The 15,707-nt window shown below is 48.2% G+C and overlaps 1 protein-coding gene across 3 annotated transcripts in view; it reads left to right on the top strand.

Annotated features, from left to right (window-relative positions):
* Positions 1-15,707, top strand: part of LOC140205711 (guanine nucleotide exchange factor VAV3) — a 374,002-nt gene that overhangs the window by 335,770 nt on the left and 22,525 nt on the right. The window lies entirely within an intron of this gene.

A 15,707-nucleotide genomic window follows, 5' to 3' on the forward strand; every position in this document is an offset into this window, starting at 1 on the left:
TTTACCCCTCACTATCCCTTTGCTATTAATATAACTATAGAAACCCTTTGGATTTATTTTCACCTTACTTGCCAAAACAACCTCGTATCTTCTTTAAGCTTTTCTAATTTCTTTCTGAAGATTCTTCTTGCATTCTTTATATTCCTCAAGCACCTCATTTACTCCATGCTGCCTATATTTATTGTAGATTTCTCTTTTTCCAAACCAAGTTTGCAATATCCCTTGAAAACCATGGCTCTCTCAAACTTTTAACCATTCCTTTCAATCTAACAGAAACATAAAGATTCTGTACCCTCAAAATTTCACCTTTAAATGACCTCCATTTCTCTATTACACCCTTCCCACAAAACAAATTGTCCCAACCCTCTCCTTCTAAATCCTTTTGCATCTCCTCAAAGTTAGCCTTTCTCCAATCAAAAGTCTCAACCCTGGGTCCAGACCTATCCTTCTCCATAATTATATTGAAACAAATTGCGTTGTGATCACTGGACCCAAAGTGCCCAACACATACTTTCGTCACCTGACCTATCTCATTCCCTAACAGGAGATCCAACACTGCCCCTTCTCTAGTTGGTTCCTCTATGTATTGCTACAAAAAACTATCCTGTGCACATTTTTCAAACTCCAAACGATCTAGCGGTTTTATAGAATGGGCTTCCCAGTCAATGTGTGGAAAATTAAAATCTCCCACAATCACAACTTTGTGCTTACTACAAATATCTGCTATCTCCTTACAGATTTGCTCCTCCAATTCTCGTTCCCCATTAGGTGGTCTATAATACACCCCATAAGCATCACTACACCTTTCCCATTCCTCAATTCTACCCAAATAACTTCCCTAGACAAGCCCTCTAATCTATCCTGCCAGAGCACCACTGTAATATTTTCTCTGACAAGCAATGCAACACCTCCCCCTCTTGTCCTTCCGATTCTATCACACCTGAAGCAATGAAATCCCAGAATATTTAGTTGCCAATCACACCCCTCCTGCAACCATGTTTCACTAATAGTAACAGCATCATATTTCCAGGTATCAATCCATGCTCTAAGCTTATCCACCTTTCTTACAATGCTCCTAGCATTAAAATAAATCCATTTAAGAAATTCTCCACCTCTTACTGTTTATCAATAACAGTGCAAACAACTTTACTATCTCCTTTTTTGTCCTTCTCCCCGACATCTGTTCCTATACTCTTGTTCCTCTCTCCACTTGTATCTAGTTTAAATCCACTGGAGCCTCTCTAGCAAACCTACCTGCAAGAATATTTGTCCCCCTCCAGTTCAGATGTAAAGTGTCCAGCTGGAACAGGTTCCACCTTTCTTGGAAAACTGCCCAATTATCTATAAATCTGAAGCTCTTCCTCCTGCACCATGTCTTCAGTCACGTGTTGATCTGCTCTATCTCACTATTTCTAAACCTGCCTGCACATGGCACTGGTAGCAATCCTGAGATTGCTATCCTGGAGGTCCTGTCCTTTAACTTAGCGCCTAAGCTCACCTTTCAGGACCCCTATGCTCTTCCTACCCACATCATTGGTCCCTACATGGACCACGACATCCAGCTGATCACCCTCCCTCTGTTGCAAGGACGTGGCAGTGATACGAACCCAAGTGCTGAACACGGGCGCGGAGGCCAAGTCGGGAGGCGTTGCAGTCGTAGCGAGCGTGGAATTGGTGTCCAAGAGAGTCTTTACCAGGAGTCTTGGGTTTAGTAGCGAATTCAGTAACGATGCTAGACTTAGAACTGATAGTCCTAAGAACCATGGAATGAGGTTACTCATACATGAGTTGTCCAACAAACTGGCAGCTCCTTGTTGTGATCACAGGGTCTTTATCCTGCAGTTTCTGATGGGAAGCAGGTGTGTGTAGTTAGTGGAACCTGGGAATGATTGGAAATTAAATGAGGTGATTGAGGCCCAGTTCCTGAGATAAATGGCATGGTGGGGGATTGCCAGAAGGGACCATGACAGTAACCCCCCACCTCAACGGGAGCCTCCTGGCAACCCTCCAGGCCTGTCTGGATGGTCCCGATGAAAGTCCTGAATGAAGAAAGGGTCTAGGATGAAGGAGCGGGGGACCCAGGAATGCTCTTCTGGACCGTACCCTTCCCAGTCCACCAGGTATCGGAGACCCCTGCCCCAATGGTACACATCTAGTAGTCATCGGACGGTGTATGTCGGATGGTTGTTGATGATACGGGCAGGTGGGGGAGCCTCAGCTGGGGGACACAAAGGGCTGACGGAAACTGGCTTTAACTGAGACATGAAAAGTTGGGTGGATGTGCATGGATCTTGGCAGCTTTAGGCGGACCGCTGTGGGATTGATAACCCTGTCAACCTTGAATGGTCCCAGGAAGCGAGGGGTGAGTTTCCTATGTTCGTTTTTGAGCAGGATGTCCTTGGAAAAAAGCCACACCATCTGCCCAGGTTGGTACTCAGACGCCGGAGTCCGGTGTCGTTCGGCTGTCTTCTTATTTCGATTTGTTGATCTGAGTAGGGCTGTGCATGTCTCCTCCCAACTCTAAGGCACCGATCAATATGGTCCTGAACCAACAGTACCGCAATCTCCTCTTCTTGTGCGGGGAACAGCGGGGGTTGGTGTCCAAGGGAGCACTCGAACGGAGACCTTCCAATGGCAGAGCTTACCAGAGAGTTGTGGGTGTACTCAGCCCACGATAGATGGTCGCTCCAGGTCGACGGGTTGTTTGCCGTTACACAACGTAGCATTGCCTCCAGGTCTTGGTTGACCTGTTCCGTCTGCCTGTTCATCTGAGGGTGGAAGCCGGATGACAGGCTGACCGATGCACCTAAGGCTTGACAGAATGCCTTCTGTACCTGCGAGACAAACTGGGGACCTCGATCAGAGACGATGTCGCGGAGATTCTGTGGAGGTGGAAGACGTGGCGGATGAGAAGATCTGCGGTTTCTTGAGAGGAGGGAGTTTAGGAAGGGCCGCAAGGTGCACTGCCTTGGAGGAATAGGTCTACCACGGTGAGGACAGTGGTGTTTCCGCGGGAACGGGGTAGACCGGTGACAAAGCCTGGGGCGACGTGTGACCAGGACAGGTAGAGGATGAAGTAGACCCACAGGTGGCCGATAAGAGGCTTTTCCCCGGACACAGATGGAACAAGCCGAGACACAAGAACGGGTGCCCCTCTCCATGGACGGCCGCCAGAAGTGCTTCCTGAGGAGAGCCAGGGTCCGATCACTCCCGGGGTGGCAGGTGAACAGGGATGTTGCTCCCATTGGTGAACCCGAGACCTGACGGAGACGGGCACGTACAGGCAATCGCTGGGTCCATTGCCAGTGTCGGGCTCTTCCCGCTGGGCTTCCTTTACTTTAGACTCCATCTCCCAAGTGAGGGTGGCAACCACGCAGGAAGGTGGGAGGATAGTCTCGGAAATGGAGGTGTCATCCTTGGAGTCATGCTGGCGGGATAGTGCATCTGGCTTCCCGTTCTTGGATCCTGGATGGTACGTGAGGGTAAACTCGAACCCTCCAAAAAACAATGCCCAATGTGCCTGGCGGGAGTTCAATCGTTTGGCGGTCTGAATATACCCCAGGTTCTTACCATCAGTCCACACCACAAACGGGTGTTCTGCCCCCTCCAGCCAGTGCCTCCATTCTTCCAGTGCTAGTTTGACTGCCAGCATTTCCCGATTCCCCATGTCGTAATTCCGCTCGGTGGGGGACAGTCGGCGAGAGTAGAACGTGCAGGGGTGAAGCTTTTCGTCCAAACTTGACCATTGGGATAGGACCGCTCCTACCCCGGAGTCAGAGGTGTCCACCTCAACGATCAATTGACAGGATGGGTCTGGATGGACCAGGATGGGAGTGGTGGTGAAACGCCTCTTCAGGTCGGTGAATGCTGAGTCAGCTTTGGAGTCCCAGCAAAACGGTGTGGTAGGCGAGGTAAGCCGGGTAAGCGGGGGGCCGCCACTCGACTGTAGTATCTGATGAATCTGCGGTAGAAGTTTGCAAACCCCAGGAATCATTGAAGTTGTTTGCGTGTCGTGGGTCCAGGCCATTCCCCCACTGCCCGGATCTTCTCGGGGTCTGCTTTTACCTGCCCGCTTTCAATGATATAACCTAGGAAGCTGACCGAAGGAATGTGGAACTCGCATTTCTCCGCCTTTGCAAATAGCTGGTTTTCCCACAGTCTCTGGAGGACATGACGGACATGGTGTACGTGTTCTTGGGGGCTGCTAGAAAATATCAGGATATCGTCACGGTAAACAAATACCTTGACAAAGTCCCTCAGTACGTCATTGATCAGGGTTTGGAAAACAGCGGGAGCATTGGTGAGGCCAAACGGCATGACCAAATATTCAAAGTGGCCCAGAGGTGTATTGAAGGCCGTCTTGCATTCGTTCCCCTCCCTCATCCTGACGAAATGGTAGGTGTTGCGAAAGTCCAGCTTTGAGAAGATGGTGGCTACATGCAGTGGTTCAAATGCCGAACTAATGAGGGGTAGAGGGTAATTGTTCTTCACTGTTATATTATTTAGGCCTCGGTAGTCGATACAAGGGCGAAGCGTCCCGTCCTTCTCTACAAAAAAGAAACCGGCGCCTACCGGGGAGGATGAAGGCCTGATAATGCCCGCCGCGAGGGACTCGCTAATGTATTTCTCCATTGCCTCTCCCTCCGGTCGGGATAGGTTAAAAAGGCAACTGGTGGGTAGTGGGGCCCCGGGGAGAAGGTCGATGACACAATCATATGGGTGGTGCGGAGGCAGGGAAAAGGCCCGTTGTTTACTGAACACCTGTCCCAAGTCATGGTACTCTTTGGGGATGCGGGGCAAGTTGAAGGGTTCCAAAATAGGCGGGGTCACGGTAGCTTCTCTGGGAGATGGGGCTGACCGCAGACAGTTGGCACGGCGAGACGGGCTCCATTCGGCTATCCTCCCGGTAGACCAGTCGATATGGAGATTGTGTTGGGTCAACCATGGATACCCTAGAACTACCGGGGCTTGAGGTGAATGAATGAGACTGAATCGTACCTCCTCCCGATGATTGCTGGATAGGATCAAGGTCAGGGGCAGCGTACAGTGGATCACCCGAGCCAGCAGTTTTCCGTCCAGAGCCCGGGCCTCCAGGGGAGTGGTTAGCGGCTGGTGAGGTATTCCGGTCTGGGTGGCTATCTCTTCGTCCAGCAAATTGCCTCAGCACCAGAATCCACCAAAGTGAATAGGGACAGGGACTGTTGTTGGTAATTCACGGTTGCCGGGATCTGCATCCGAGTCTGGGGTGCTGAAGGGAGTATCATTCGGCTCACCAGAGCTCCCTTTTGGCCGCTGAGGGCAGGTATCCCGTAAATGTCCTGGCTGGCCACAATAGTAGCAATCCCCAGCTCACCACCTCCGAATTCGTTCGGCCGGGGAGAGGCGGTTCCGTCCCAGCTGCATCGGTTCCTCCTCCAGGGGGTGGGGATGGTCAGAGCAGGAGCCACACTGGGAGCGGCTGGGGAAGGGCGGCTGGCTGAGACTGGTAAGGTGGACTGTGGGCTTCCCCAAGGAGCGGGGCGACTGGTTCTCTCTCTCTCTGACGCTCCTGAAGTTGATAATCTAATCGAATGGCTAGCGAGATCAGAGTCCAGACAGTCCGTGTCGTTTCTCACGGCCAACTCTTGTCTTGTCCAAGAGGCCCTGTCGAAACACCTCCCATAGGGCCTCGACATTCCACCCGGAGTCTGCGGCTAAGGTCCGGAACTCAATGGAATACCTGGCCGCACTTCGTGAAGCCTGGCGAAGAGTAAACAACCGTTTCACTGCGTCCTTACCACGAATGGATTGTTCGAAGACTTTCCTCATTTCAGCGACAAGGGAGGAGTAGGAGGAACAAACCTCAGGTCGGTTATCCCATGTTGCAGTTGCCCAAGGTAAGGAGGCATGGGATTCAAGGAGACCTTGCTTTGTGAACCCAGAAATGTCTTTCCCATAGAAAGCAAAGGGGGGTTGTAGATGGTTTGTATTCTGCATGGAGTTCGGTGATCTGGTCTGGGATCCCTCTTCTTTGTGATTTTTATAAATAATCTGGATGAAGAAGTAGAAGGGTGGGTTAGTAAGTTTGCTGATGACACATAAATTGGGGTTGTTGTGAATAGTCTGGAGGGTTGCTAGAAGTTACAGCGTGACATCAATAGGATGCAGAACTGGGCTGATAAGTGGCAGTTCAATCCAGATAAGTGTGAACTGGTTAATTTCTGTAGGTCAAATTTGAAGACAGAATATTGTATTAATGTTAAGACTCTTGGCAGTGTGGGAGATCAAACAGATCTTGGAGTCTATGTACATAGGATACTCAAAGCTGGTGCACAGGTTGTTAGTATTGTTAGGAAGGCATACCGTGTGTTGGCATTCATCAACCGTTGTCAGACCCCACTTGGAGTAATGTGTTCAGTTCTGGTCACCTCACTACAGGAAGGATGTTGATACTATAGAAAGAGTACGGAGGAGGTTTACAAGGATATTGTCTGGATTGGAGAACATGCCTTATGAGAATAGGTTGAGTTAACTTTCTTGGAGTGACAGAGGATGAGAGGTGATGTGACAGAGGTGTATAAGATGATGAGAGGCATTGATCGTGCGTGTGGATAGCCAGAGGCTTTTTCCCTGGGCTGAAATAGCTAACACGAGTGGGCATAGTTTTAAGGTGCTTGGAAGTTGGTACCAAGAGAATGTTGGGGTAAGTTTTTCACACAGAGAGTGGTGGGTGCATGGAATGCACTGCCAGCGAAGGTGGTAGAGGCAGATAAAATAGGGGCTTTTAAGAGACTCTTAGATAGGTACATGGAGTTTAGAAAAATAGAGGACTATGCGGTAGGAAAATTGTAGGCAGTTTCTGGAGTAGATTACGTTGTCGGCACAACATTGTGGGCTGGAGGGCCTGTAATGTGCTATAGATTTCTATGTTCTGTGTTCGATCTAGATAGACGTGTTAACATCAGGCAAACACAACATGGATTAATGAAGGGCAGGTACTGTTGGACAAGCTCACTGGAATTCTTTGAGGATATAAGGAACACAGTGGATCGAGAGGATCCCTATCTCTCTGAGGTGGATGTTGACTTGTAGAGTTTATTTCAATAAGCTGCCACATAAAAGAAATCCATGAGGATGCAATATCTTTTATGTAACACCATAGGATTTTATTTGTTAAGCAGCCTCGGGTGGCACCTTATCAAATGCCTTCTGAAGATTCAAATAAATGGCAGTGGATGTCTTTACATAGAAACAGAGAAAACCCACAGCAAAATACAGGACTTTCGGCCCACAGAGTTGTGCCGAACATGTCCCTACCTTAGAAATTACTAGGCTTACCTGTAGCCCTCTATTTTACTAAGCTCCATGTACCTATCCAAAAAGTCTCTTAAAAGACCCTATTGTATCCACTTCCACCACCGTTGCCGGCAGCCCATTCCACGCACTCACCACTCTCTGAGTAAAAAACTTACCCCTGACATCTCCTCTGTACCTACTCCCCAGCACCTTAAACCTGTGTCCTCTTGTGGCAACCATTTCAGCCCTGGGAAAAAGCCTCTGACTATCCACACGATCAATGCCTCTCATCATCTTATACACCTCTATCAGGTCACCTCCCATCCTCCGTCGCTCCAAGGAGAAAAGGCTGAGGTCACTCAACCTATTCTCATAAGACATGCTCCCCCAATCCAGGCAACATCCTTGTAAACCATCTCTGCACCCTTTCTATAGCTTCCACATCTTTCCTGTAGTGAGGCGACTAGAACTGAGCACAGTACTCCAAGTGGGATCTGACCAGCGTCCTATATAGCTGCAACTTTACCTCTTGGCTCCTAAATTCAATTCCACGATTGATGAAGGCCAAAACACTGTACACCTTCTTAACCACAGAGTCAACCTGCGCAGTTGCTTTGAGAGTCCTATGGACTCGGACCCCAAGACCCCTCTGATTCTCCACTCTGCCAAGAGTCGTAGAACAGTACAGCACAGTACAGGCTCTTTGGCCCAGAATGTTGTGCTGACCCTTAAACCCTGCCTTCCCACCTTAAATTCCTCCATATACTTGTCTAGTAGTCTCCTAAATTTCACTAGTGTATCTGCCTCCACCACTGACTCAGGCAGTGCATTCCACGCACCAACCACTCTCTGAGTAAAAAAACCTTCCTCTAATATCCCTGTTGAACTTCCCAACCCCCACCTTAAAGCCATGTCCTCTTGTATTGAGCAGTGGTGCCCTGGGGAAGAGGCGCTGGCTGTCCGCTTTATCTATTCCTCTTAATATTTTGTACACCTCTATCATGTCTTCCCTCATCCTCCTTCTCTCCAGAGAGTAAAGGCCTAGCTCCCTTAATCTCTGATCATAATGCATACTCACTAAATCAGGCAGCATCCTGGTAAATCTCCTCTGTACCCTTTCCAATGCTTCCACATCCTTCCTATAGTGAGGCAACCAGAACTGGACACAGTACTCCAAGTGTGACCTAACCAGAGTTTTATAGAGTTGCATCATTACCCCGCGACTCTTAAACTCTATCCCTCGACTTATGAAAGCTAACACTCCATAAGCTTTCTTAACTACCCTATCTACCTGTGAGGCAATGTTCAGGGACCTGTGGACATGTACCCCCAGATCTCTCTGCTCCTCCACACTACCAAGTATCCTGCCATTTACTTTGTACTCTGCCTTGGAGTTTGTCCTTCCAAAGTGTACCACCTCACACTTCTCTGGGTTGAACTCCATCTGCCACTTCTCAACCCACACCTGCATCTTGTCAATGTCTCTCTGCAATCTTCGACAATCCTCTGCACTATCCACAACACCACCAACCTTTGTGTCGTCTGCAAACTTGCCAACCCACCCTTCTACACCGAGATCCAGGTTGTTAATAAAAATCACAGAAAGGAGAGGTCTCAGAACCGATCCTTGTGTGACACCACTCATCACAACCCTCTAATCCGAATGTACTCCCTCCACCACCACCCTCTGCTTTCTGCAGGCAAGCCAATTCTGAATCCACCTGGCCAAACTTCCCTGGATCCCATGCCTTCTGACTTTCTGAATAAGCCTACCGTGTGGAACCCTGTCAAATGCCTTAGTAAAATCCATGTAGATCACATCCACTGCACTACCCTCATCTATATGCCTGGTCACCTCCTTAAAGTACTCTATCAGGCTTGTTAGACACGATCTGCCCTTCACAAAGCCATGCTGACTGTCCCTGATCAGACCATGATTCTCTAAATGCCCATAGAATCTATCTCTAAGAATCTTTTCCAACAGCTTTCCCACCACAGACGTAAGGCTCACTGGTCTATAATTACCCGGACTATCCCTACTACCTTTTTTGAACAAGGGGACGACATTTGACTCCTCCCAATCCTCTGGTACCATTCCTGTGGACAATGAGGTCATAAAGATCCTAGCCAGAAGCCCAGCAACCTCTTCCCTCGTCTTGTGGAGCAGCCTGGGGAATATTCCGTCAGGCCCCAGGGACTTATTTGTCCTAATGTATTTTAACAATTCCAACACCTCCTCTCCCTTAATATCAACATGCTCCAGAACATCAACCTCACTCATATTGTCCCCATCAACAAGTTCCCTCTCAATGGTGAATACCGAAGAAAAGTATTCATTGAGGACCTTGCTCACTTCCACAGCCTCCAGGCACATCTTCCCATCTTTATCTCTAATCGGTCCTATCTTCACTCCTGTCATCCTTTTTTTTTCTTCACATAATTGAAGAATGCCTTGGGGTTTTCCTTTACCCTACTCACCAAGGCCTTCTCATGCCCCCTTCTTGCTCTCCTCAGACCCTTCTTAAGCTCCTTTTTTGCCACCCTATATTCCTCAATAGACCCATCTGATCCTCACTTCCTAAACCTCATGTATGCTGCCTTCTTCCACCTGCCTAGATTCTCCACCTCACTTGTCACCCATGGTTCCTTCACCCTACCATTCTTTATCTTCCTCACCGGGACAAATTTATCCCCAACATCCTGCAACAGATCTCTAAACATCGACCACATTTCCCTGCAAAAACATCATCCCATTTCACACCTGCAAGTTCTAGCCTTATAGCCTCATAATTGGCCCTTCCCCAATTAAAAATTTTCCTGTCCTCTCTGATTCTATCCTTTTCCATGATAATGCTAAAGGCCAGGGAGCGGTGGTCACTGTCCACCAGATGCTCACCCACTGAGAGATCTGTGACTTAACCCGGTTCTTTACCTAATACTAGATCTAGTATGGCATTTCCCCTATTCGGCCTGTCAACATCCTGGACACACTTAACAAACTCTGCCCCGTCTAAACCATTGGAACTAATCAGGTGCCAATCAATATTAGGGATGATAAAGTCACCCATGATAACAACCCTGTTATTTTTGCACCTTTCCAAAATCTGCCTCCCAATCTGCTCCTCTGTATCTCTGTTGCTACCAGGGGGCCTATAGCATACTCCCAATAGAGTAACTGCTCCCTTCCTGTTCCTGACTTCCACCCATATTGACTCAAAAGAGGATCCTGCTACATTACCCGCCCTTTCCATAGCTGTAATAGTATCCCTGACCAGTAATGCCACCCCTCCTCCCCTCCCCCCCCCCATCCCTTTAAAAACACTGAAATCCAGGAATATTGAGCATCCATTCCTGCTCTGGTGCCAGCCAAGTCTCTGTAATGGCCACTACATCATAATTCCATGTATGTATCCAAGCTCTCAGTTCATCACCTTTGTTCCTGATGCTTCTTGCATTGAGGTACACACACTTTAGCCCTTCTACCTTACTGCCTCTACACTGCTTATTCTGCTTCTCTTTCCTCAAAATCTTTTTATATGTTAGAGCTGGCTTTACTCCATTCACTATACTTGCAGTTCTCGCATGACCTTTATCCTCCTCCACCTCACTATCTGCTCTAACACTCTGGTTCCCCTCCCCCTGCAAATCTAGTTTAAACCCCCTGAGCAGAACTAGCAAACCTTCCCGCAAGGATGTTGGTCCCCCTCTAGTTCAGGTGCATCCCGTCCCATCGGAACAGGTCCTACCTTCCCTGGAACAAGGCCCAATTGTCCAGAAACATGAAGCCCTCCCTCCTGCACCAACTCCTTAGCCACGTATTTAGTTGCATTATCTTCCTATTTCTAGTCTCACTAGCACATGGCACTAGTAGCGATCCTGAGATTGCAACCCTGGAGGTCCTGTCCTTCAACTGTGCACCTAACTCCCTAAATTCTCTTTGCAGGACCTCCTCTTTCTCCTATCTATGTCATTGGTCCCTACATGGACAATGACATCTGGCTGCTCACCCTCCCTCCTGAGAATATTGAGAACTTGATCTGAGATATCGCGGACCCTGGCACCAGGGAGGCAACAGACCATCCGGGATTCTCGATCTCTCCCACAGAACCTCTTATCTGTCTCTCTATCAAATCCCCTATCACTACTGCTCTCCTCTTTTCCCTCATTCCCTTCTGAACTGAGGGTCCAGTCTCGGTGCCAGAGACACGATCACTCCAACTTGTCCCTGGTAGGTCGTCCCCACCAACAGTATCCAAAACAGTATACTTATTGTTGATGGGAACAGCCACAGGGGTGCTCTGCTCATTCTGTCTATTCCCCTTCCCTCTCCTGACAGTCGCCCAGCTTCCTGCCTCCTGACTTTTAGGGGTAACCGTCTCCTTGAAACTCCTGTTTATTTCTGCCTCTGCCTCTGCCTCTGCCTCACGAATGATCCGAAGTTCATCCAGCTCCAGCTCCAGTTCCCTAACTCGGTTTGTCAGGAGCTGCAGCTGGATGCACCTTTTACAGGTGTAGTCATCAGGGACAATTGTGCTCACCCTGACTTACCGTTAATACTATATTGTGCCATCATATTTGACCTGCCAAAATGAACAATGAGGAGGCCATGTATGGACATATCTGAATGGGAATGGGAAGCAGAGTTGAAGTGGGTAGCTACAGGGAGATTCTGTCTGTTGTGACGGGGGTGCTTGGCGAAGCGGTCCCCCAATCTGCGAGGGGTTTCACCGATGTAGAGGAGGCCGCACCGGGAGCACCGGATGCAATAGATGACCCCAGCAGACTCACAAGTGAAGTGTTGCCTCACCTGGAAGGACCGTTTGGGGCCCTAAATGGTGGCAAGAGTGGAGGTGTAGGGACAGGTGTAGCACTTACGCTTACAGGGATAAGTGACAGGTGGGAGATCCGTGGGGAGGGACGTGTGGATTAGAAAGTCGTGGAGGGACCGATCCCTGTGGAAAGCCGAGAGGGATGGAGAGGGAAAGATGTGCTTAGTGGTGGGGTCCTGTTGGAGGTGGTGGAAGTTACAGAGAATAATATGTTGGACCCGGAGGCTGGTGGGGTGGTAGGTGAGGACAAGGGGAACTCTGTCCCTGTTGTGGTGGCGGGAGGATGGGGTGCGGGCCGAAGTGCGGGAAATGGAGGAGATGTGAGTGAGAGCATCATTGATGACAGCAGAAGGGAAACCACGATCCTTAAAGAAAGAGGACATTTGAGATGTCCTGGAACGGAAAGCCTCATCCTGGGAGCAGATGCGGCGGAGACGGAGGAACTGGGAATAGGGAATGGCATTTTTGCATGTGGCGGGGTGGGAAGAGGTATAGTCAAGGTAGTTATGAGAGTCAGTGGGCTTGTAGAAATGTCAGTGGACAGTCTGCCTCCAGAGATGGAGACCGAAAGATCGAGAAAGGGGAGAAAGTGTCCGAGATAGACCAAGTGTATTTGAGGGCTAGGTGGAAGTTCGAAGTAAAGTCGATGAAATTGACGAGCTCAGCATGGGTGCAGGAAGCAGCACCAATGTAGTCATCAATGTACCGAAGGAAAAGTTGGGGAGCAGTACCAGAATAGGTTTGGAGCACAGACTATTCCACATAACCAACGAAGAGGCAGGCATAGCTGGGGCCCATGCGAGTTCCCATAGCTACACCCTTAGTCTGAAGCAAGTGGGAAGAGCCAAAAGAGAAGTTATTAAGTGTGAGAACCAGTTCCGCCAGCTGGAGGAGGGTAGTGGTGGTGGGGAACTGGTGAGGTCTACTATCTAGCAGGGGGCTTTGAGGCCTTCTTGATGGGGAATGGAGGTGTATAAGGATTGGACATCCACAGTGAAAATGAAGCGGTCGGGTCGGGGGAACTGGAAGTTATTGAAGAGGTGGAGGGCATGGGATGTATCCCGGATGTAGGTGCGGAGGAACTGAACTATGGGTGACAAAATGGAGTCCAGGTAGGCAGATACAAGTTTGTTGGAACAGGAGCAAGCAGAGTTTGGCCCATTACATCTGTTCCACCATTTCATCATGGCTGAAGCTGGATGCATCTCTCACAGTTGTAGTTGTCAGGGACACTGACCCTAACTGTAAAATAACCTTGAGCTGTTATTATTCTTTTGCTTTCTCAGACTGAAGGCTCTCTTCATTGAAGCCTCGAAGAGCTAAAGCCTCAGGATCACCACTCTCACTCTGTCCACTCAGACGATGGCCACTGCAATGATGGTCCCTGCCTTCCTTTAATTTGTTCTTGCCAATCAATTCCAAATGCCGATTGGCCGCTGGTTAAAGCCTTTTCTTTCTGTAGTGACCCACAGCTGGCCTTTCTATTCGGAGAGTGGACCTGAGTGAAATCCCCTCCTCTCAAAACAGATGTCCAGAATGGTCATTGGTTAAAGCTCTTTTTCACTCTAGCCACCCACTGCTGGCTTTTCTACTTGGGCAGTGGACCTGAGTGAAATCCCCTCCTCTCAAACTTCCCATGTCCTGATTGGTCGCACGTTAAAACTTGCTTGCTGGCTTTTCAGGAGTTAATAAATTGCATATGTTTTAGCACCCATTAAGCTAAGAAGTGTGGAGACTTTCTTTTCCTCAATCACGTCATTAGCATTCCAAAACAGTTCAACCCTCTCGATATACAGTCCTTGTGAGCACGATCAAGTTCGGCAACTTTCCCGACTATGGCTATGTCCACACTAGACCAGATAAATTAGTAACCGAAGCTTTTTCTCTTCGTTTTGACCCTCCATCCAAACTGAAACGGCGTTTTCCTCCCCCGATACGGAGCTTTTCTAAAACGCTGTCCAGAGTGTTTAAATCTGAAAACGCCAGTTGGATGGTGTAGTGTGTACGGGGTAACCAGAGCTTTTTAAAAATACTGTCATGACGTGCTGGAACAGATAGTAGCGACAGCGCGGCATTTCATCGTTTTCTTGAACACAACCTCCAACACCACAACAACAATATCTGACAATAGATGTGTAATAGCCTAATGTAACATTGTATGGAAATACAAGATATCACTGATGCAGACATGTTTTATACATTTAACAAGGTGCTTTATTAATGTATTGCTTGTGCAAACATTCAATAGATGCAATTGTCACGACTTCCAAAATGTCATTTTAAGTATATGTTTGGCATAGATGTGAAAATGTTAAGGCCTAAAAAGGAAAATTGCAGGTTTCACTTTTACGCAGGTAAAAATAAAATCACTTTTGCCCAGTAACTTGTTTTATTGCACATGTTAAATACAGCAAAATAATACAGAAAGACATGGCAAAAGTAAAGGCAAACAAATGAGGTAACAGCAAATTTCACTTTTGCCCAGTAACAAGCCTTATTGCATTTAGTTGTAGCTGTCGTCCCTTTCATTGGTGAAGAGACTATGGCTGTAGGAAATGCTTCCAGGGTGACCCCTCTGTGGGAGTGGGGAAAATGTTGGTTGGGCCACCCGGGGGTCTGTGTGTCCATATGTGTAGCTGTTGTAGTGGCTGTGAGGCTGGTATTGTGGTGGTGAAAAGTACTGGGGGGGGGGCCATCATATTCCTCAACATTGCAAATCTCTCTGCAACAGAATTAGTCAGTTTTCCAATGTTTGTCGTCAGCCGGGTCATACTGTCTGTGAACTCCCTGTTGGTTGCCTCCATACGCTCCAGTATTTTTTTTTTAGTTTTATGTCCTCCTGTGTGAGATCCAACAGCTGTCCGTCACTTGGCAATTTCCTTAAGTTTTTCTAGTCTGTAACTGGACAAACGCGCACCAAGTATACCGTTTCCTCTTCACAAAATGCTGGTGGAACGCAGCAGGCCAGGCAGCATCTATAGGAAGAAGTACAGTCGATGTTTCAGGCCAAGGCCCTTCATCTGTACTTCTTCCTATAGATGCTGTGTTCCACCAGCATTTTGTGTGTGTTGCTTGATTTCTTTGTGTTTGCATTTCCTCTTCATTTGTTTTCTCTAGATGTATGCTGTGCAATGTCCAGTAGGAGGAGATTAATATGGACGGAGGTATTTTCAAAAATGCCTGGTGTGGACGCCTGTCGTTTTTACGCAAAACCGGTGTTTTCAAAATTATCCAGTCCAGTGTGGACATAGTGTAAGGCCATTGCCACATTATTTTCACTTTAACTGCACCTCTCACTGTGGACTGTGCACTGTCACTCATGCATCATTGTGCTAGTATCCGTGACTGCCTTCTCTGTAGCCAGTATTCTTTTCCATAGATATAGCCTGGCCTGCTGAGTTCCTCCAGCATTTTGTGGTGTTTCTCTGTACTAGTTCATTCTTTCCTCTCGCTGTCTCTCCTTTCCTCTGAGCTCTGTCATCTCGTAACTGTCGATACAGTTGGTGATATTTGCTGACATTCAGGTTTGTACTCATTGCCAATTTGTTGTTTCTGTACAACTACATATCAAGTAAATGACGGCATGCAGTCAGAGGTGAAGTT

The sequence above is a fragment of the Mobula birostris genome, chromosome 12 (assembly GCF_030028105.1).
Source record: "Mobula birostris isolate sMobBir1 chromosome 12, sMobBir1.hap1, whole genome shotgun sequence".
Lineage (NCBI taxonomy): Eukaryota > Metazoa > Chordata > Chondrichthyes > Myliobatiformes > Myliobatidae > Mobula > Mobula birostris.